A 22,012-nucleotide genomic window follows, 5' to 3' on the forward strand; every position below is an offset into this window, starting at 1 on the left:
CTGTAGGGTTTACAATGGGATTTACACTGAGGCATGAAATCCTTCATATAAATATTTCAGGGCTCTTACCTCTGCAGAGATTAATCTTGGAAATATTCCCAGGGGAGAAAAGGGCGGCTTGTTCTCAGCTCTTCCTCACCTCCCTCGCTGCCTGCATCTCCGGAGGGTTTTGCCCGCAGGCAGGGGTGGGCTGAGCACGGACCAGAGCCCAGCCCGGTTACAGCAGCTCAGTGCTGCCCGGAGGGTTTCTGTGCACTGGGTCCCAGTCTGTGGCTCGGCTCAAACCAGTAGAGACTGGGCTGCTGGGCTCCTGGGGTGTGGCTGTGGCAGCACTGATGTTTGAATGTCATGGTACCTCCAGGATGTGAAATACAGTGATGGAGTTCCAAGTTTTGAAGAGGGCCTTGGAAAGCACCTTTGCATGGAAATTCCATCATGGATTTATTCATGAGTTGAATAATATTGTCTGCGTTGTGCAATCCACGCAGTCACGCTTTCAAGAATTCATGGTTCATGGTTGTTTTCTTTCACGCTTTGTAAGAGGAGAAAAATGATCCATGCGATGAGGAAATCAGAAATAATATTAGAAATTTTTCAAGGATTTACTGAGCATTCAGAGCTTCAAGCCCTTTGTACCCTCACTGTATAATTACCAATCTGGAGCAAAGAAATTTGGCAGTCAGGTGCTTCATTCTTTTGGTGTTTTCTGTAAGAATTCTATTTGCAAACAAAAGGAAAAAAATAAGACTAAAAGGATAAAAAGAATAAAAACCAATTTAGCATAACTGTAGCATGAGGATCTGACGAAGAGGTTTTTATTGCAGGAACTTTTCAACTTCGTAAGCAGCTTGGTAGGAAATGATTCTGCTCACAGGAGTGCGCTCAGTGCATTCACACGTCTGGGGGTCCCAACTGTGGCATCAGATATGATTAATGTGCTGTTTTGCTCAATTTCACACACCTCATCCCCATGAATGTGCCAGCGATTAACATAAAGGTCAATGCAGAGCTGTGCCTGTAGTGATCCTGGTGCATGAACGACTTGAAAATGTAATTTGTTTGGTGTGGCTGGAAAAATGCTGCAGCAGGTACAGGCACCAGGAAAAGGTATAGATGGAAATCTGGAGTGAGCTCAAATCTATTGTACAGCTGTTTGACCTCAGGACTTCAGAGTCTTATCTAGTATATGTTATTTCCTGTTCTAGCAAGATATTTTTCCTCATTCTTGAAAGTTCCCCCTTTCTTTTCTCTGCTACTAACAGTGATTATTGTTCAGGGATCCAAAATAGCTGATTTGCATCCAAAGAAGCAGGTTTGCTGCAAACTGCTGTGATCACAACTCTGCAGTGTCTATTACAGAGCATGTGTGTGCATTTGCAGCACTGGAGGAGCCATAAAAATCCTTGCCACAGCAGATGATCCCCTTGGAGGAGGTGATGGGCAAGAGCAGGAGGAATTCAGGCTGGGGCAGACCAAACAGTGAACCATATCCCACTGAGACTGAATGCAGCTCTGAGGTGTCTCATTTCTTCAGGTCTGCCTCCTAGACAGCCTAAGCAGCCAGAACAGATGGAACTCACCACAAGGCACCCCTGAAATTTGTTTGTGAGATTGAAAAAAGCATCTTGTGGGTGCTCTGTGCTGATCTGGCTGTGCTGCAGGAGAGGTGCACCCTGGGCAGCACAATCCATACCTGTGCATTTGGGCAGCTTTGGCTTGCCCCAGGAGGGCAGATGGCTTGTGTTTGCATTCATAATGAACAGCAGAAGGCAAAGTTTGTCAAAAGTGAAGGTGTTTAGTTGGTGTTACTCCTAGGGGAAGCTCCTCTGTGCCTTGTGAAGTTGCTCATCCCTGTGTGGTTTGACCCTGGGCAGACCATGGAGCTGAGCAGTGTCGATGTCCTGGGTGCTGTTGGTGAAATGCTGATCAGCACTCACAGCATTTCCAAGGGAGAAGCACTCCTCTGGCTACATTTGTCATTTTTTGTGGGCTTGAGGAAGATGGCTAGGCTGAGTCAGCTCACAGCACTCATTTTGCTAACAAGAAGGCAAACAAAGCCCCAACCAAACATAGGAAGCAAGTATTTAATAAATATGGTGTTATTTCTAAACACCAGCTGCCTAGAGAGGTAAACATCACAATGCAGATATTGAGGATTAGCACAGTTTAAGATCATGCTTTGAAAACACAGATGTTTGGAGAAGTTGAGAGCTGCTTAAGGCAGAAGTTTACATGACCTCTTCTCCTTGTTCCTCAGGAAACCACACCTAATAATTACATTTGTAAAACACCTTTACCACTGGCCCACTTTATTCCTCCATTTGCAACAGTCTGTCTTCGTTTTTAGCTCACACACAACAGAGCAAACTCCTTTTAAACAGCTGTTTTTGAAAACATGAATATCACATAAGAGCAGGATTGATTGCTGAAATGAAGGGTGATAGCTGCAGTATTTTATTTTTATACACTACTTCCAAGAGATCTGGAGATGAACTCACAAAATCCAAAAAGCCTGTGCAGTTTACTGAAAGATGGATCATTTTTCAGTGTTTGTGGCACTATTATTTATTTATGATGTTTTTCATCCATTACACTGAGCATTTGCTTATTGAAAGCTATTTGCTATCTAGAGAGTGGAGTCACTTGTTCAATGGCATCCGAGTCAGGTGGTGCAATACCCCACGTACCCAGCACTGAATAAAGTAATGTCCATTTTCTAATGTAACAAACTGGTTGGAGAGTCCGTCTCCTGGATTTTGGTGATACCCTAACCATGCTATCAAAATAGCTGTCTCCTGGGAGCCTTAAATAATTCTGTTTTAAACACAGCATTATCATAATCCCAGCTTCCTCTCTTTTCCTCGATGTCATTTCATTAAAGAGTCTGAAGACACTGAAAATCTGAGATAAAATTTCAGATGATCTCCAGCTCTGCTGCCACACAGGAATATGAGAGTAGATATGGAGAGAACACCTGAGCTCCACAGGGAAAAGGCATGTTTCATTCTTTGGGTGCTGACCTGGCTTCTTCAGGTTAAAGCCACCCATCCTTTTCCCCCTGTAGATTAATATCACTTTTCTTGTTGCTATGCTGGGCACATGCATTCCAGCAATGGGCTCTGTTCCCTGCTGCTTACAGGAAAGAGAATATTTCTTTCCTGTTCACTAGCTGGACCACAGACCCTGTGCATTGTGTATTCCAGAGGGAAGGGAGCACTAAAGGACCTCTGGCCTATGTACACCTTTGAATTGTTAAATTAAATCCCTCAACACACATTTGGGCTGTGAAGAAGGGTGACAGCTTCCAGATGTGTGGGCCTGAGTCCAGTGGCTGTCCTGTGAGGGAAGCACAGGCACCCCAAGGCAGCCTGCCACCACTGCCAGCTCGTAAACAGGGAGATTAAGTGCAATTGCTTAAAGCTCATTTTGCATTTTAATTTTGTTTTAATTTGACTTAGTTACTGAGCATTGGCTGCTTTATGCATTCCTCATTTAATGAGCTAATGGTGTGGGGTAAATAATACATGATGGAGTATATCTTCATGGCATTAAATTTTTCTGTTTCACAACAATTTTAATACATCTGTGTAGAAGACAATTACATCCATAGTTTATTCCTTGTTACAGTGATTATTTGGCTTCTGCCAAACAGAAAGGTCCTTGCAGCAAGAGCAGACTGGTGGGAGCCAGCTGAGAAGAGGGCATACCCCAGCAGTTTGATCTTTTGGGTCAGCCTTGGTTGGGTAAATGTAAGTTTCAAAATTAAGCTTTTATTATTTTGACCCTGCTTAAGAAACCTGGAAAGCTGAAGCACTGCTCAGTCTGGAGACAAAGGTTGTGTCTGTTCATATGTTAAGAGGAGGAGAAATGCTACGAGCTTTGTGTAACTCTGAACCAAAGCTGCCTGAGGCTGATCACTGGTCCCTGAAGTGAGGGCACAACCTGGGAAGAACAAAGGACGTGACTTCTTGGGGACAACTTGACTTGTTCAGGATGGATGTCTGGGTTTGGGAAGGGTTGCTGGCACACACCAAGGTGCAGGAACAGATTTCCTCTCCTATTAACGCTCAGTCTTTGGATCTGTATGTTCTGTTCTAGTCTAAGCTCTTTGGAAAGCACTGCATGACAAACAATCTTATACATCAGCTTGTCGAGAGGACAGCTTCTAAGCAATTTTAAGAGTTATTCATTTGGAAAGTCAGATGTTTCTTCCCCTGGGGCATATCAGCACACAGCACAGCTTGTTATTAACTGTGATGCAGTGCTGGTAACAGAGAGGTAAAGGCACAAGCCAGGCACAGAGGACAGGCACCTCCTGGCACTGTGGTGACCCTGCTTCCCTCACTGTCCATCTGGGCTTAATCACAGTCCATCAACCACTAGTAGTGAGCAAGAGAACAGAAGAAAAAATAAAAGGAGATAAATGAATATACAGGAAAATTGAGACATGGATAGGAAGAGTATGTAATTCCACTCTGAACAGATGGTGTGTTGTTTATGTTTAAAGACTACAACAAGATAGATATCCTATTGGCATATATCATTCATCCTTGTTGTCATGTTTTGGGAAGAACTTCATGCATTTTCAAATTTTTACTGATAAATTTAAGACATTCATTAAAGTTTGGAATGAAATGAAAAATGGATGTTTCTTTCACAAGTCTACAAATGCTGCTTGGGAAATGACCTAGCCCTTGCTCAGTACGAGGCTGCAAGATGCTGCTACTGCAGCCTGTTGCAGTGGAGCAGGCAGTTCTGTGCCATGACCGAGCAGCTCGAGTTTGAGTGAGACATGGCAACACAGAGGAGTATTTGAAATACTGAGACCTTAGCTCACCCTGAGGCTGAATCCTTTCTTTCCAACTTGCTTCTGGAAAAGCTCTTTATCCCTTTCACAGAAGGTTGCAAGCCAGATTTCCGTGTCCCCTGGTGCTGCTGTGGCATCAGTGGGAGCCTTGGTTTTGGCTGGCAGCTTGTGAGATGAGAATGAAGAATGACCATGTTTTAGTACATAATTTCTCATGGCAGTAGTAATGCTATTGGATTTGTTTCTGTGCTTTGATAAGCAATTAGAATTAGACAGCTGATGGAAAATATATTTTCTCTGTGACACTGGATGCTTCTTTGAGTCAGGTTATCTGTCATAGCAAACTGGAATCCCTCCTGTGCTGGTTGGAATGGCCGAGGGACTGGGCATGGTTCCTCAGAATTCAGCAAGGTTCCTCACCCAGAAACTCACCCAGTTTCTTTTGTGGTGATCCATGGGAATGTGTAGGCTCCTCCAGTTTTAGATGGCCATTGCAGTTCTCTGTAAATAACCTCAAAAGACTCTAATCCTGCCTGTACTGGTTTTCAGTGGTGTAAAGACTTCATGGCACATGAAAGGAGCATAAAACCAGGATTAAATGCCACTTACATCCATTATTACCCACAGGATAAATCAGATTCTGTGCATAAGGTCAAGTTAAGCTAATAGATGTTTTGCCCCATAATTTTTTAGAAAGGCAGATATCCATATTTCTCCAGACATGTGGAACTTCCACATGAACTTCTGAAGTGCCCTGTGGCAGACTGCTGGTCGTGACCATAGCTCGTAAGCATTGCAGGTCACACAAATAAATATAAAGTAGGAAGCTTGAATTAAGACAAAGATTCTTCAACATCATGAATGTGTTGTTCTGTGAAGCCACCATCAGACACACCATCAAACTCTTAAAATGCAATTTTCTATGGAAGAAGGTAACTAAAAATCTTAGTGATGGATGGCTGGGTAACAATCCAGATCAGCCATTTTGCCCTGCAGAAGCCAGATGCAGCAGGTGGAAAATATTTTTCTACTTTCAATGTGCTATTTATCATTATAACAACCCCCTGCATCAAGACTTAATTAAGGCTTGTATCTGAGCTGTCTGAGCAGGTGATCAAGAGCCAGGCACTGCTCAGGTGTTTTGTGCTGGAGCAGTTTTTGTTGTCTGTGGCACTCCCTGGAAGGGTAAATCCTCTGAGGACATTCCAGCCTGTTCTCTGCTGCCTGCTGTTGGCTCGGTTTGTGTCCTGGCTGGCTGCTGTTGCAGTGGCAGGGTGGCACGGGCAGCCCTCTGGGCTGGGGCAGTGACAGAGGTGACACCTCTGTCTCTTTGTCCCATTTGTCCCCTCCCTGGCAGCACAGAGTGGTGGCAATGCCTTTATTGAACTGCACATGTGCCAGCAGGCAGTGATAACACAATGAGTTATTACCACATCCTTTGGACTTTTCTGCTCTACTAATTTTGCTGCATCTTCTATTTTGGTCATTTGTCCTACAATTTAAAAAGCAAATTGTTGTCCCATATTTAATCTCCATTGGGTTGAAAAGGTCTGTGCTGCTGCTCTCCAGTGCTGTCACTGCAGGCGTTTCACGTGGCTCTGTTCTGTACGGGTGAGCAGAGCACAGAGGGGAAAAACAGCAGTACCCAGTTTCTGATGGTGCCCAGAACTGCAATGACATGGTACAGATGAGGGGGCTGGGCAGAGAGGGCAGGAGATGGCCTTGGTTGGCATAAATGCAGCACAACCACATCCAGTTCTACTTGATACTGAGCCCAGGGGTGCAAGCCAGTGTTTGGTCCATGATATTTCTGTGTAACTGGCTTGTGTCAGTGGCTTTTGCATGAGAAGGGAATGCTGTGTAATCACCTCTCATTGTCTATATATTCCTAGTGGAGCAGCTAATCCTTTGGTTTTGACATTATAATTAGTAAGAGAGAAATTATTATGTCCCAAAGCAAAGGCAATTTCAGAAGAGGAAAAAAACCCTGCACAAAACCTTAGCTAGAGCTGTTAAACTTTGAATGTAGAAATCCAGCTTTTATGCAAATGGCCTAATTAAAGAAAGAGTAAGATCTAGGGAGAAACTGGGAGTGCTTTAGGTTTGTATCATATGTTGAGATGAGCTTTAAAGATTGTGTAACCAGCTTCCATCTGCATTTGATTTCTCCACCTTGAGTGTTTAGGTCCAGTTTCTCCCTATGCAAATCAGCCTGACTTTTTTTTTCCTTCCAAGTGACTGTAGCTGGCAGCATTTCAGGATATGACCTGCATTTACAGGCCCTGCTGACCTTCTTCTGAGTGTGTATATATTTATTTAAATTATTTGTCTGCTGATATATGGCAGCTCAGTGAAATGAGTTGTTGGCACATTAACTTTTCAAGCATCTAGGTCCAGTTTAAGTGATAATTAGATCAACTTTGACAGGATATTGGCTATTATCACAGTTTATTTTACATCTACTGTAATATAGCATTTGAAGTTTTTTCTCCAACACCCTGGCATTTCCATGAAATCTCCCATCTTCTCACTCTGGTTTTAGAAATTCCAATCTCAAAGCAGTGCTGCTACCAGACTGCCACATATGAGTGAGCTCAGAGCTCCCAGCTGCAAACAGGGGACCCCAAATCTCTTTGTTTCAGCTCCCAGCCCCACAGTCTGACCTGGGTTTGTGTCTGGCAGTGCTGCTGGTGTGCCAGGGCTGGGCACCTGGCTGGTGCTTGCTGCTGAGTGTGGAGCTGTTTTTTCTGTCAGGTTAAAAGCCATTTAGTCCAATGTACTTTTCTCCCTGTGAACCGATTAATATCCTGTAATCAAGCTACCTTTCACCTTCTTTTTAATAAACTAAACAAATCGAGCTCTTTAATCACTCACTGTAGAGCATTAATTTATTCAAACACTTTCTGAGTTTCCTGAGCCTTTAAAAATATCTGAGTATCATCTGTAAGCCACAGTCACATTTCATGAACTGTGCCTGGTGTTTAAGGGATGAAAAAATAAGAGAGAAAAAGAAATGAAACTCCACACTTGTACATGCATAACATTAGCTAAGACATCTGGATGAGTATCATTGCTTGAAGGGTTGTTCACACTATTGCTTCTGGTATCTGAGGAGCAAATAGCCTCCCATTTAATTTATACTGTAATAAAATCTCATATTGATTTTAATGAAATTGAAGACAATAATTTTGAATGAAGTCCCTGAGGCAGCTTCTCCATAAAAACTGACTCTTATTTTCTTTGCACATGTATGTTGCAATTCACATCTGACAGCAGCGAGCTGGGACATTGTTTTATGAAGAGCTGGGAATAGTTTTAAGTACAGTGTGAAGAAACCCTTCTTTAGAAAAGAGGTGTTTGAAGAGCTCAGCACAGAGCCCAGTCCTGCCATTGTGTGAGTGCTGTACAGCTCCCAGTGACACTGTGCTCTTCCTCCTGTCCCCATCTTCCTCTTCCCTGAGGCGACAGCATGTGGATGACAAAAGGTGAAAAAGGCTCAAGCAGACATTAGGATGTCCTGGACAACTCTGGTGAGTTGGCATTGCTGGTATTGACTAAACTGCTGTGGAATTTGCGTTTTACAAATCTTTAGTGTTTGCTGCCCACCTTGCACATACAAATATTGTAGATGACATTTTTCTGCTCAGCCCTGGCAGTAAATTTAGTTGTGCATGAGAATTTGCAGAAATGAGATGTAGAAATGAGATCTGCTGAGGAAAAAGCCAACTGCAACATAATGAATATTCACCTTGATGTTCAAGTCTCACTTTGAAATGTGTTGCCCAGAGGACCTGCTAAGGAGAATTAGGATTTCATTGTTGAATGAATATTCAGCATGCTTTTAGTGTTGCTTCCTTCTACTGCCTGAAACCAAAGTCTCCAATGAGACATCTCTAATCAGTTTTGTTTCTCAAGTGCTAAATAGCAAGGGAAAAGTGCAATGCAACAGGAGGGAGATGCTGCAAAAGAAACGCAGCCCTGGGGCTGCACAATTTGTTGTTGTCGTTTTCATTGAGGCTGGGTCTGGGGGAGAGAGAAGTCATGTTTTGGAAAGCAATGCCTCTTTCTCTGCCCATGGGCCCTGCCTGCAGAGAGTAACCTCCAAGAGAACAAGCCAGAATAATAATTGTAATCACCAGTGCCATGCCTGAGCACTCCATGACCCTCCCACTGCTCGTGGTCGTGGGGCTGGGGGGCACAGCTGGAGGGGTGAGCTGGGAGGCAGGGAGAGCATTTCACAGCCCTGGAGGCACTGCCAGCTCCTGGCTGGCAGAGAAGATGCACAAGGAATGCCAGGCCACGATGGAAGGTGCCAGGGTTCCACATTGTGGAGACCATTCCCTCTCCTGGGAGACACAAAGGGCTCCTGCATGTGCAGTCAAAGGCATGCTGGTTTTTTCTGTCTGTGGACTTCACTCACAGCATGTTTCTGAAACAGGGCTTATTTGGGGTGGATGGAGAGTGGTTCTCTCCACAGGTGATGTGAAAACAAGCGCTCCCAGTGATTGGATTGCCCCTTTACAGCAAGTCCTGAGGGCAGAGCCACAGTCATTGCAGTCTGAGCCCATCAACCACTCCAAAATTTGTCAGCCTTGTGACTGGAATGGATACAAATGGAAATGCTGAACATGATATTTAAGTTTCTTTGCTGTGAGGGAGAGACCCTGGGATGGGCTGTAAAGAGGGAGGGTGACTTTGTCCTGGGAGATAGCCAGGTCTGGCTGGTGGTGCACCCTGGGCAGTGTGCTCTGGGTGATGTCCTTGAGTGGAGGAGACAGCTTTTTACTGGAAATCACATATGTCACAGTCCTTTTCTCCTTCCCACCTCCAAATCTGCCTCAGTCACTTCTGAAAACAGTATTGAGAGTTGCCTCAGCTTCAGGGAAGCCCTTTTAAGTGAAGTGTGTTCCTGGTTTGGAAGACACACCTTCCCAAGCAAACAGTGAGACCAGCTGTGCTGACAGTTCTCAGATGCTCTGATTGGGCTGGTCTGCCCCATGCCTAGCAGCAGGGTGTTTGTGTGGCACTTGTAGCTGATGCACCCAGCTATTCCTACAGCAGAGTCCATCCTCGTGATGGTTCCCAAGACTGGGACATCTCAGGCTGAAAATGGGAGCTGTGCTGGGACTGCCAGGCTGGGTGCCTGACCTGTCCCGTGTGTCGTGTCTCTCCTTCAGGCAGCTGCAACATCTCAGCACAGCACAAAATCTCAGGATTTAACCCTGCACTGAGCCTGGTGGAGCTGCTCTGCTCCCTGCAAGTGAGTCCTGCCTGGAAGGAGGCCACAGAGACCCTCGGGAAGAGATCAGTGCTCCCTGGGAATGCACCTCTGGTAGCAGCAGAGAGGAGGATTTCCCCTGGCCTGAGCTGCCTGCCACCTCTGAAAGCAGCAGGCTTATTTGGGGTGAAACTCCTCAGAACTTGGGTAGCTCAGAAGCCTTCAAGATTTTGCCAAATTCCTTGGAAGGAATAAAATAAAGGATAAAATAAAAAAAGATAAAATGTATTGAAAGAAGAATGTGTGATGCAAGATGAGAAGAGCTATAAGGCGACCTGCTGACCAGGACAGTTAAAGAAGGTGATTTTCCTGATTTTCTCAGGAGCTCAAGCCAAAAAGTTTTATCATTGAGAGTCAGAGCATTCCTCTCACATTCACTGAACCCAGCGAGGCTGCAGCACCTGGGTCTGAGCACTGTCCTCACCCAAACCCTCCATGGCCTTGCCTTCTTGCCCTGGGCAGCAAATAAATAGCTCCTGCTAATGAAGCCTTGGCTTTCTGAGGCAGGCTGTAGTTCCTTGGCAATGTAGAATTGGGTTGTTTGTCAGCATGCTGAGCACTGAATGGGCAAGCTGATCACGTCCCTGTGCCTTGGCCTGCCATGCCAATCAGGAGGTGGCACGTTCCCAGTCTCTGGGGAAGAGTGGCAGGAGCAAAAATGGGAATTAACAGCTTCAAACCCCCCACACGTGATTGCAGGGAGAAAGGGAATGTGAAATTCTGGACGAGAGACTATTATATTTTTTTAGCCCACTGAAGCAGCAGCTGCCTCCATGGAAACTGGAGATCTTCCTGTTTGTTTTCCTGCAGGATTTCTGTGCTGGCCATGCTGTCACCAGACACTGTGTAACCAGTGAGAATTCACTGCTCAGTTCCATTCTGTGCCGTGGGAGACCAGGGATGGCAGAGCAGGGCAGAGGGTGCCTGGGCAGCAGCGATGCCCTCCCACCCTCCAGGGGTGAGCTGCTCACTCTGCCAGGCAGGACAGAATCCTTCTGCTGGCTTTCCCCCCTGAGTCAGTGAAGTTGTGCCAGTCACACCCCTAAATAATGCCCCAAATGTGAGCTTCTGTTTCATGGGAAAGAATATTTATGGGGGGTAAATGTATGGAGAGAAGAGAAACAGAGAGGTGTGACAGAGCGGAGGACAGGGCAGATAATTAAAAAGAGACAATTGTGCTCCAGGAATAAACACAGTGTGATTGATAGCGTACTGCCTTGGCCATGCTGCTCAGGTTCTACGTGCCACAGCTGTCTGGGAGGGAGGGAAGCTGGCTGGGAAGCAGGACTGAACAGAGCTGCTCACAGAAGATGCTCTGGAGCTGAGCTGACATTTTCCAGTGGAGGAGGGGGCTGCAGGGCTGGGCTGCACTGCCAGTTCCTGCTCTGTGCAAGAGGTGGAGCAGGGGATGGGACAGCAGAGTTTAACTGTTGGAGAGAATTTTTCAAAGAAAGAGTGAGTCTTTCTGGTGTATGACCCTAAATGGGTATTCGGGTGAAAAACAGAGACACTCAGACTCCTTTCCATTTGTCTCCTTCTTGAAAGCCAATTTCCTTCCCTTGCTTTATGTAATTGTCTTGTCCTCAGTCTAATATTCCAGGTTTATGAGGAACAACAAATCAATACCCTCTTTTTTGAAAACTGCCGATTAATTAATTGCTGGTGTCTGCCTGCATGCTGCAATCGTATTAGATGTCAGCAGTAATTAATTTTTAAAGGAAATTGTTCTTGCTGAATTTTGAGCACCAGCTCAGATCCCATCTTTCCTGCATGTTCATCTGAAGGAATGTTAGGCTGCTCCCCACAGGGGCATGTTCCTGGCTGATGGGGTGAGGAGCAGGTACAGCTCATGGGAAAAGTGAACAGTGACACATCTGCACTGCAGCTCTGGGGGCATTCTCACAGCACTTTTGCATTAAATATGTTATTTTAGTATAAGAAAGTGAAAATACATGCAGAAAGCAAAGAAAAATATATACATGCCTTTTGGAAAAGAATAACAATCTTTATCAATGTAGAGCAAAAATACCTGCAAGGTCTGTTGTGTCTGCTGTTGAACAGACACATTGGAACACCAAACCTCAGCTTTTCTCCTGGAATACAAATTATCCTAGTAAAAAACTAAACTATACTCAGCTCTCATTGTAAGTTTTTAGAGAGACTAAAGGATAAACAGGAAGCAAACTGCCTTTCCTCTGCTCCCTTTTTTCACCAGTGGGAACATGCATCTCTTAAAATTTCACCAGATCACTTCCCTTCTCTGAAGGCAAAGTGAGGAAGCTCAGTGGCATCTCACTGGCTCCTCCCTGCCAGGCCAGCTCCTAAAACATCAGCCTGTTCATTCAGCATTGGCTGAGCCTTGGGCTCCTCACTGCTGCTTTCTCACATCCCTGCTTGGAGCCTTCCCCTCCCTCTGGGTTATCATGGATAACCACGCAGTGCTGGATTCCTGTCAGCCCCCATGGGAGCACACCTGAACATCTCTGTTGGGTGCAGGGGTGACATGTGGCTGTCCCTTTGCCCTCACCAAAACTCAGCCTCCCCCAGCCCTGAGCAGTGCTGCCCTGCCGTGGTCAGGGGGACAGGGATCGTCCTGGCTGCACACTGCTGGGGGGTGACCAGGCAAACTGAAATCCAGCCAGGACACCAGTGCCAGCACACAGTGTCAAAAACTAAGATTCTGAGGAGTCCAGATTCACTGCAGTTCTGCTGACTTCACAGCTCAGTGAGCAGCACCAGCAGCCCAGGAGCATCAGCACAGTGCCAGTGCCTGCTGCATCCATGGAATGCTCCTGGGGTACCCCTTTACCTGGATCTGCTGAAGTCCCCTGGCTGTAAGCAATGTGAAAGGGAAGAATACCCCTTGTCAACTCATAAGTGTGGTTTAAAACAACCTCAAAAACTCTGGTGAAACCTTTGCTCATGGGTTCTTCAGTGGCTTCTGAATTTAAATAGTTTCTTAATTCAATGGCTTTTCCCTCTTCCTTTACATGTCGCCTCAGGGTTATTTTTGCAGAATCACTTGAATTTCTTGTAACATGAAGAGATTCCAATGCCAGCAGCATTGATTTGCTGTATTGTACTGAGAATTAAGGGGTTGTTTTCCAGTACTATTGCCTATAGTCAGATTCTGTTCCTATCTCAGCCTGTCCTCTGAGGGCTGAGCTTTGATTTGTAGCCTGCAATAGATAGAGAAGGCAGGGCAGTGCTGGGGATGAGAGGGATTTAGTTCTGGCTTCCTGCTTACTTAATTGCCCTTGCTTTTTGGTCTCCTGTCCCCCACATTGATCTCTCTGTGCTTTCAGCAGCAATTCCATGCCCAGGAGGTGAGGGGGTGTCCTCAGGCAGGAACATCATCTCAGCTCCTGGACACAGGCACTGCTGGGAACTGTGTGAATCATCTTTCACCAAAGCTGTTTCGGGCAGAGGAGGATAGAGCCATGAAAATCCTTCTGACCTCTTGTTTAAAAACATTTGGAACAGCAGCATTCAAACAGTCTGGCAGAATATTTTTCAATAAATCTTGGATGTGGCAGTTACATTTTCTGTACTGTGCTGGAAAAAGGATTACAGTATACTTACTGCAGAGACAGGAAGATTGATTCTCACTTGGAAAACCTGTCAGATTTCTTGATTTAGAGAGCTGATGATTGGTGGAGTGTTTAGGCTTGATTTATATCAAGTTTTCTTTCTCGCTTTCTTGCTTTCTCACTTTTTTTCCCTGTATGTTGTTTTAATATTAACATGAGTTGTCTTATTCTGAATGATTCTTTGTTTAACAACTGTTGGGGGGGTTGGATGTTGTTGATATTCGAGTCAAAACTCTCTTCTGTAACACCTATTTGCTCAGAGTAACGTGACTGAGTTTCACTCACATGAGGTCTGAAGTCCCTGTTCTTTATGGAGACGGACATTGGAATCCAGCCCTTTACTCTAAAGAATGGGTAGGTGCTTATTCCCTGTGGAAAACCTTCCTGGCCCCAGAGAGCTCTGCAGCAGGTAGTCTAGACCTTTAAAGATCAATTTACTGTTTTCTTGGCCTGGCTGTGGGAAGGAAGGTGGATCACATCCACAACTCCTCCAGGTCCTGTCAGCACTCTGAACAGCCTCACTCACGTCCAACAGCGTGTGATAACCCTGACTGCAAAAGAACACAAGTGCCAAATGTTTAAAGATGGTCCTTCAAAAAATACCCATTAGAATTTACCATTTACACTGTATTTGGAAGGGAAGTTCTTTGCTTTGTATTCTCCTGCTCAAACACCATGTGGCTGAGCAGGGCAGCCAGTAAGTCACAGCTGTATGTGCACAACCTTGGTCTGATTGCATTGGTATTGAATTGATATTTTACAGAAATATCTTTGCAGGTATCCAGTACTGATGAAAAGGTCCTTGTGCATTTGCAGTGAGGTTGTGTCTGTGCAGTGAGGCCAGCTCAGGACCAGCTCACTCCTCATGGCAGCAGGGATGGGTGGAAGCCAAATCTGGCATTGACCAACCACCACCTGGTACAGCTGGGAGTTTTACCCTTCATACTTCATGCAGCTTCCAGCTAATTAGCACACATCTAGTTTAATCTCTTACTAAATCGTGAGTGAACTTCTAACAATAAATGGATATATAATTATCATAGGCATTCTTATTAAATCCATACTAGGGCGCTTGTTTGAGACCACTGACACCACTGGAGGTGTTTCTAAGTGCATCTCCTACAACAGCAGCATTAGACCTGAGGCAGAGACACCCATCAGGAGGCTCCTCAGCTGCTGTGAGCTCAGAAACTGAACAAACAACTCAGGCCCACTCATCCTGTGTTTAGGGGCCATGTGTGGTTTGTCTCTTGGTGCTCTGGGCTTTGAAGGCGATTTCAGGTTCGCACCCCAGTTCACTGATGGCTCTCAGAGCATGCCTCTAAGTCACCAATCCCTCCCTTAAGGAAGTGGGAAGCTATTTGGATGTGTTCTGGCCATAGCCAAATTATAGGCAAAACACCCTGTTCAAACCCTGCCTCTCACAAGAGATCCTCAGCTGCTATAGCACCCTTTTAATTGTGCATGTGGAAACAGTTCCCCAGAATTAATCTGGTTTCTTTCACTTGCATCTAGAAACCTAGAATTATAATCAGCACTAAATTGTAGCTGGAATTGTATTACATGATTGCTTAGATCATTGGTGCTGTTTCTGAATTTTTTCTTTTCTTTTTCTGCTCTTTTCTGAGGATGTGATAAGTAGTGCTCAGATATAGTCCTATAGCTGCAGGGTGAATATCACCTTCTCAAATACAGTTTAATGGAACTTTCTTTCCTTTTGTACTCCCGTGGAAATAGGAGTTGGGCTGGATAAGATCACACATAACTGTTACCATAATTTTGCTCTGTGTCAGATATGATCTCATCAGAACTTGACAGTATCACTAATTTGAGAAAAGGGCACAAGCATTAGAGCTGAGATACACAGCCTTTAGCAATCCTTCAGTTTCTGGGGAAGGTCTCTGGAATGCAAATCGTGGGGCATTATGCTCTGAAACATTCCAATAACTTTTGAACCACAAAATTATGTGACTGTCAGAATTGAGGTCATCTCTACCCCTCCTCCTGACCCTGCTCCCCCATACCTGAATACAAATCTGAAAGATGTAGGCTATTAGTATTCCAATGGATTTCCTTTTCCATATGAAAAATGAAGGCTTCCTTTAAAAAGTAATTTTAGTGTTAAGTTACCTATTTATGGTGAATCCTGCACTCAGCTTGCATGAAGCAGATGTATAAATATTCTTTCTAACCAAGGGCTAAATCTTGGTCCTGGCTCTGAGACTGCACAGGGAACTGGCCCGTGTAACTGGATAAAATTCCAATAGAGGAATTACTTCTCTGTTTTGTTGGATCCCTGGGGGTATGTAAATTCTGCCCTCTTGGGCAATAAACCAGGATTTGCCTGGAGAACTTAGGATCCCAATTTCTGCTGAATGTTATGGGGAATTCCCAGCACTGATTTTCTGGGCATTCAAAATCCCCCAGTGTTTGCTCCATGGGAGGCTCTGGATTCTCTGCCTCCCAGTCCTGCCCAAAAGGGTGGGGAGGCTTTTCTGTTTCTCTCTCTCCCCACAGGGAAATTAGCACTATAGAATTATTTAATAGTTTATGGAGGTGGCTAAGCATGATTGAAAGGATACTTGTAAATGTAGGTAGAATTGTCAGTGGCTCTTTAAAAGTGAGTAACACCATTTTAATTGTTGTCCTTACTGCTATAGATCACAATAAGGCTATGTTGATGGAACCATCAAGCATAGTAAATGCTCTAAGTACAATATGTTAGTACTAATTATAGAGTAATTTAACAACAATGTGTATGGAGAGGACAATTTTGCATGCCAATTCACCATGACAAATTTAATTGTATGGAAGAAGGGGAAAGCAAAATATTTTCAATAAGGAGTAAAATGACTGGGTGGCTTTTCCAGTGCTGGTGGCATTCCTGACTCCTTTAGGAAGGGCTGCTGCCACCTCACCCCACAGAGCATCCCTCTGGTACATGAATATTCACCAGGGCACAGGGGATGTTGGACAGATTGCTGGCAATAGCTCTGAGTCTCCTCACAAAGCAGAAATGTGTTATTCCTCACTGAGGCAGGTGAGCTGTGAGTGGAAGTAATGTGAAATGGAAATGGAGAATGCATAAATAGGCCCCTGGGTCATTTCCTTTTTATCAGGTTACAAGAAGTCAGAAGCTGTTACTCACAGAAATAAATAATCTATCAGCATTGAGCTTTCCCCCCCTCTTTCAATTATTGCAATTTACAGAGGTACAAAAGGGCTGAATTTAAGAGGTGCTTCATTGTTTTGGGTGAAATAAGTTCTCTTGCTCTTTTTTGTTTTTTTTTTTTTTTTTTAATTAATATTGTAGTTGCCTTTCACTGTTCTGGACCCACAAACAGATGTTTGAGAACATTTCTTTCTTCACAATGGCTACAAATTCTTCTTCCTGAAGTCTGGGAGTTGTTTTGGTTCTGGTAGTGTTGCTCCCAACAGAGGTAGAAGGCTGTGGATAAGTAATAGACCTTAATTTTAACATCTGAGGCTTTTCCATGTTAAACTTCATTCCTGTTTTTGCCAACCTTTCGATAACCCTGCTCCAGTGTGAGGCTAACACCGCAGCTTTGCTGATGGGAATAGGCAGCTAAGTACCGGGACACGGCATTCCTCTTGCTAATCTCATCATTATGAAAACCTGAATTCTGTGCTACTTCAGGGCAGCATTTCCCCCTCTATTTGTCGTTCTCTATTGAAAACCAAATCACTTGATGAGTCCCTTGTCTGTTTTACTGCACAAATAGCAACAGGCATCTCTTCAGACTTGCAGCTTGCACTTTGAAATTGCTTTTAATGTTTCCTTGCATGAACAGTTAACCAGTTGTATTAAGTTTTTTAAACAACATTTTTATTACCTTAAAATGACTGAAGGAGATGATCCTCAGCAACCAGAAGAAGTCTGTTTGAAGTCAGTGGAATGATGCTAACTTTTACCAGCTAAAGCAATGGATCTTGACAGCCTCGAGCAGCAGGATGATGACTCCTGAACCATGTACTGCCTGGCAGCGCTCAGGTGAATCCAGGGCGGGTTTATCTCAGAGGATGAGCTGTGCCATTTGCTTCTCGGTAGGTGATCCTGTGCCATGGTTTGTGAGATTCACTCTCAGAGACAGAACCTCCCCTCCCTTTCTGGCCTGCAGGGATTTTTCATTAAGATCTAACGCTGTGTGCCCGTCCGGGGATGCCTGGAGTGCCACGGAGATGTCGGCTCCTGGCAGGGGAAGCAGGGCAAAAGCAGGGCAGGGATTTCCCTCCGCTGCTGCTCTGCTGCCCGCCTGGGGCTGCGAGACCAGCCCTGCCCGAGCTCTCCCGACTCGGGGCTCTCCTGACTCGGGATTCTCCTGACTCGGGATTCTCCTGACTCGGGGCTCTCCCGACTCGGGATTCTCCTGACTCGGGATTCTCCTGACTCGGGGCTCTCCCGACTCGGGATTCTCCTGACTCGGGATTCTCCTGACTCGGGGCTCTCCTGACTCGGGGCTCTCCCGACTCGGGATTCTCCCGACTCGGGGCTCTCCTGACTCGGGATTCTCCCGACTCGGGATTCTCCTGACTCGGGGCTCTCCCGACTCGGGATTCTCCCGACTCGGGGCTCTCCTGACTCGGGATTCTCCCGACTCGGGATTCTCCCGACTCGGGGCTCTCCTGACTCGGGATTCTCCCGACTCGGGATTCTCCTGACTCGGGGCTCTCCTGACTCGGGATTCTCCCGACTCGGGGCTCTCCTGACTCGGGATTCTCCCGGTTCGGGGCTCTCCTGACTCGGGATTCTCCTGACTCGGGATTCTCCTGACTCGGGGCTCTCCTGACTCGGGATTCTCCCGACTCGGGGCTCTCCTGACTCGGGATTCTCCCGACTCGGGGCTCTCCTGACTCGGGATTCTCCCGACTCGGGGCTCTCCTCACTCGGGGCTCTCCTCACTCGGGGCTCTCCTGACTCGGGATTCTCCCGATTCGGGATTCTCCTGACTCGGGATTCTCCTGACTCGGGATTCTCCTCACTCGGGATTCTCCTGACTCGGGATTCTCCCGACTCGGGGCTCTCCTGACTCGGGGCTCTCCCGACTCGGGGCTCTCCTCACTCGGGGCTCTCCTCACTCGGGGCTCTCCTCACTCGGGACTCTCCTGCCGCTGTGGCCACCGGCAATTCCTCAGGAGTGTCCCGCAGGAGGGCTGCGGGCAGGGCTGTGGCTCCGTGTTTGTGTGGAGCGGGCTCTTGGTGACTCTCATTAAATGTGGGACACTGGAGGTGGGTGTTCAACACCCCAGCGAGCTCTGGGACTGCCTCCGGCTGGGTGCGGACAGGGAGGGAGCGGGGGATGCGGGAGCCAGCGGGATGGGGTGTGCCAGTCAAGGATGGGATGTGCCAGTCCAGGATGGGATGTGCCATTCGGGGATGGGATGTGCCATTTGGGGATGGGATGTGCCATTTGGGGATGGAATGTGCCATTTGGGGATGGGATGTGCCATCTGGGGATGGGATGTGCCATTTGGGGATGGGATGTGCTAGTCCAGGATGGGATGTGCCAGTCCGGGATGGGATGTGCCATTTGGGGATGGGATGTGCCAGTCAAGGGTGGGATGTGCCATTTGGAGATGGGATGTGCCGGCCCTGCTGGATGTGCCAGCCCTGCTGCCCAGACACTTGTGCGCTCCCCTGAAGCAGCAGCTGGCAGGACCCAGGTTCAGGTGTGGGCTCTGGGAAAGGCTGGACTGTGTCACACCTGAGCACACCAAGAAACTGGCCAGGGTTTATTAATCTCATCTGTAAATGCTTCGAGCTGTGGGTGCACTGAGCCTTCTTTGCCAGCGCATTTGCATCTGTAAGCAAACAGTTGTTAAATTTGCACAAATAATCAATTTGTTCCATCCCAAGGACTTCCAATCAATATTGCATTCCAGCAGAGAAATAATGTAATAAGCCATTATTAGAATAATGTTGTGTTCGTTTGTTGATGCTCACAACTGACAGCAAATCTTTATTTTAATTAATTCTTAGATTAGTTAAATAAAAGCCATTCTCATTTTTTAACCTGCTCTTTTATAGAAATAGTTTTACTGTGCTTCTAGTACAGATAAATTTGGCAAGATTGGGCAGAAATTGATGTAACTTTTATTTCTCCACACTGGGAATGCAGGCCTGCTTTTATTTTTGGAAGCAGTTTACAAATAACAATATGAGTTTTTGTAAAATGCTGTGGAAAAAAAGTTGTTTTGGAAGTTCCCTTCTACACGGTTCTGATTAAAGGTATTTTGCATATATGCCAATGCTAATGTGGCAGCTACAGTTTTATACAAAATTAAAATGCTTAATTCCTTCTTCCTTTTTGGAAGACCCTTATGCATCCTTATAGTCTGCAAGTTTCCTGGGCAATGTGTAGGTGCTCCATACTTATGAGAAAAGTTCATGCTTGTTTAAGATCACTTTTTTCCCCTACGTGCTGTTTAATATTAATGATGTTAGTTGCTGTGTCAAAATATTAAATAATTGTAACCTGAACAGGAAAGGAGTTTTATTTTAACCTTTGAAAACTGTGTTTACATGTTTTAGTATATATGAATAATGCATAGAGTTAGGTGCTAAGGTTATTTTCAAAGTCAGTCATTTCAGGATCAAGCTGTAGAAAACAATAAAAGAGAAGAGTGGTTTCTTTGCTGTTGCTCTCCCCCTTGCTTTAATTCCCCGGGATTCAGGCAATAGCATTGAAGTCGAATGCCATTAGGATTTCTCACTAAACTTCAAAGCTTAATTTAGTCTCCACTGGAATAAAGAGAGGCATAAAACAGGCACAGTGGAATCCATTTAAATGAGTGACTGTAAAAAAAAGGAGTGTTTCTAAGAAAACAAATGTTCTGCACATTCTTTTAACAGAAATCCTCCACCAGAGCACAGGGCTCAGGTGCAGCTGTGCCCTGTCCCCCTGGGTGCTGGCCCATCTCTGCCCCCCAAGGCAGTGCAGAGGCTCCAGGGGACTCCAGACTTCCAGGTCCCTGTGTGGGGATGTGGGAACAACTGCCCATGCAATCACACTTGTGTGTTTGTGTGCATTTGACAATTTTCCAGAACATCATTGTAATGGGGTAAGCCGCGTGCAAGATTTGGTTTATTTTCCAGCATATTTGATGCTTCATGAGGGATGCAGTTGTACTGCAGGCTGCTCCTTTATAACCTCACTCGTCAAAGAAATGTTCTTGTCATTAGCAAGGTGTTGCCTTTAAATCACTTCCCTCTCTGTGTTTTTCATTCATTGTGACTTGAATTTTCTCCTATGAAATGAGCTGTATAATTCTGCTAGGGTGGTATTAAGTGCTTTGTTTCAGAAGCATTATGGGTTAATGCAGCTTCTGACATATCTAAAAATCCAAAGGCTGTGATTGCATGTTTTGCCTTTGGGATAAGTGCTCCTAATCCAGTCACTGTGTGCCTGCAGCAACTGCTCCATTAATGCACTTTGCTCCGACCCACCCCACAGGTGCAGAAAGGCCTCTCCACTGTGACTGGTGGGAGGAAACTATTTTTGTTTTCAGTACTTTTAAGAGCTTGTGATTCCATAGGCTCTCCTGCCCACCCACCTTGGAGCTCTCCATTGGGCAGGAGCCTCGTGGGCAGCCGGGTGCTGTGCCCTGCACTGGGGAGCACCTGGAGAGCTCCAGCCAAGGCTTTGGTGAGCCTTGAACTGCTGAAAATCCTGCCTGCTGTCTCCAGGGTGGGCAGGGGTCAAGTGCAGACCACCCTCCTGCGGGCAGGGTGTGAGCAGCAGGCTCCAGGAGCAGGGCCAGGACACAACTGCAGGGAGAGGGCAGGGAGAGGCTGGATTGATGAGATCACATTGCCTCAATTAGAGCTGATTTCATTTAAAAATCCTTGGGCCTTTCACATCATCTTAGCTATTGCATAAAACATTTAATAATGCACTTTAATGGCATTCCTCTTCATTTGAGGGATTGCTTGAAGCTGATTCATATGATTAAGAGAAGCCATTCTCCTCTTTGCTGCTCTTTCAGGTAGCTTGCTCAAAACCATGCAGCATTAGCGGTGATCATGCCCCATGTCCAGAAAAGATTCACTTCCTGGTGAGATTTTAGCATTTTCTTGGACATGCCTGTGAATAGCTGTGTTTGTAACAGGAACAGCAGGATGGTGCAGCCTGAGGGGCCCCCAGGTGTGGGGATGGTCAGTGGAGTCCTGCGAAGGGAAAAGCTCCTGATCTGGGAACCAGCAGCTGGAGATGAGCAGGTGCTGTGCAGGAAGAGCTGGGGGATGGATGTGTTCGCTGGTCTGAGTATGCAGAAGGCTGAAAACTGCAACACCGTGGTTCAGAGCTGATTTACAGGCCA

The sequence above is a fragment of the Catharus ustulatus genome, chromosome 22 (assembly GCF_009819885.2).
Source record: "Catharus ustulatus isolate bCatUst1 chromosome 22, bCatUst1.pri.v2, whole genome shotgun sequence".
NCBI classification, from domain to species: domain Eukaryota; kingdom Metazoa; phylum Chordata; class Aves; order Passeriformes; family Turdidae; genus Catharus; species Catharus ustulatus.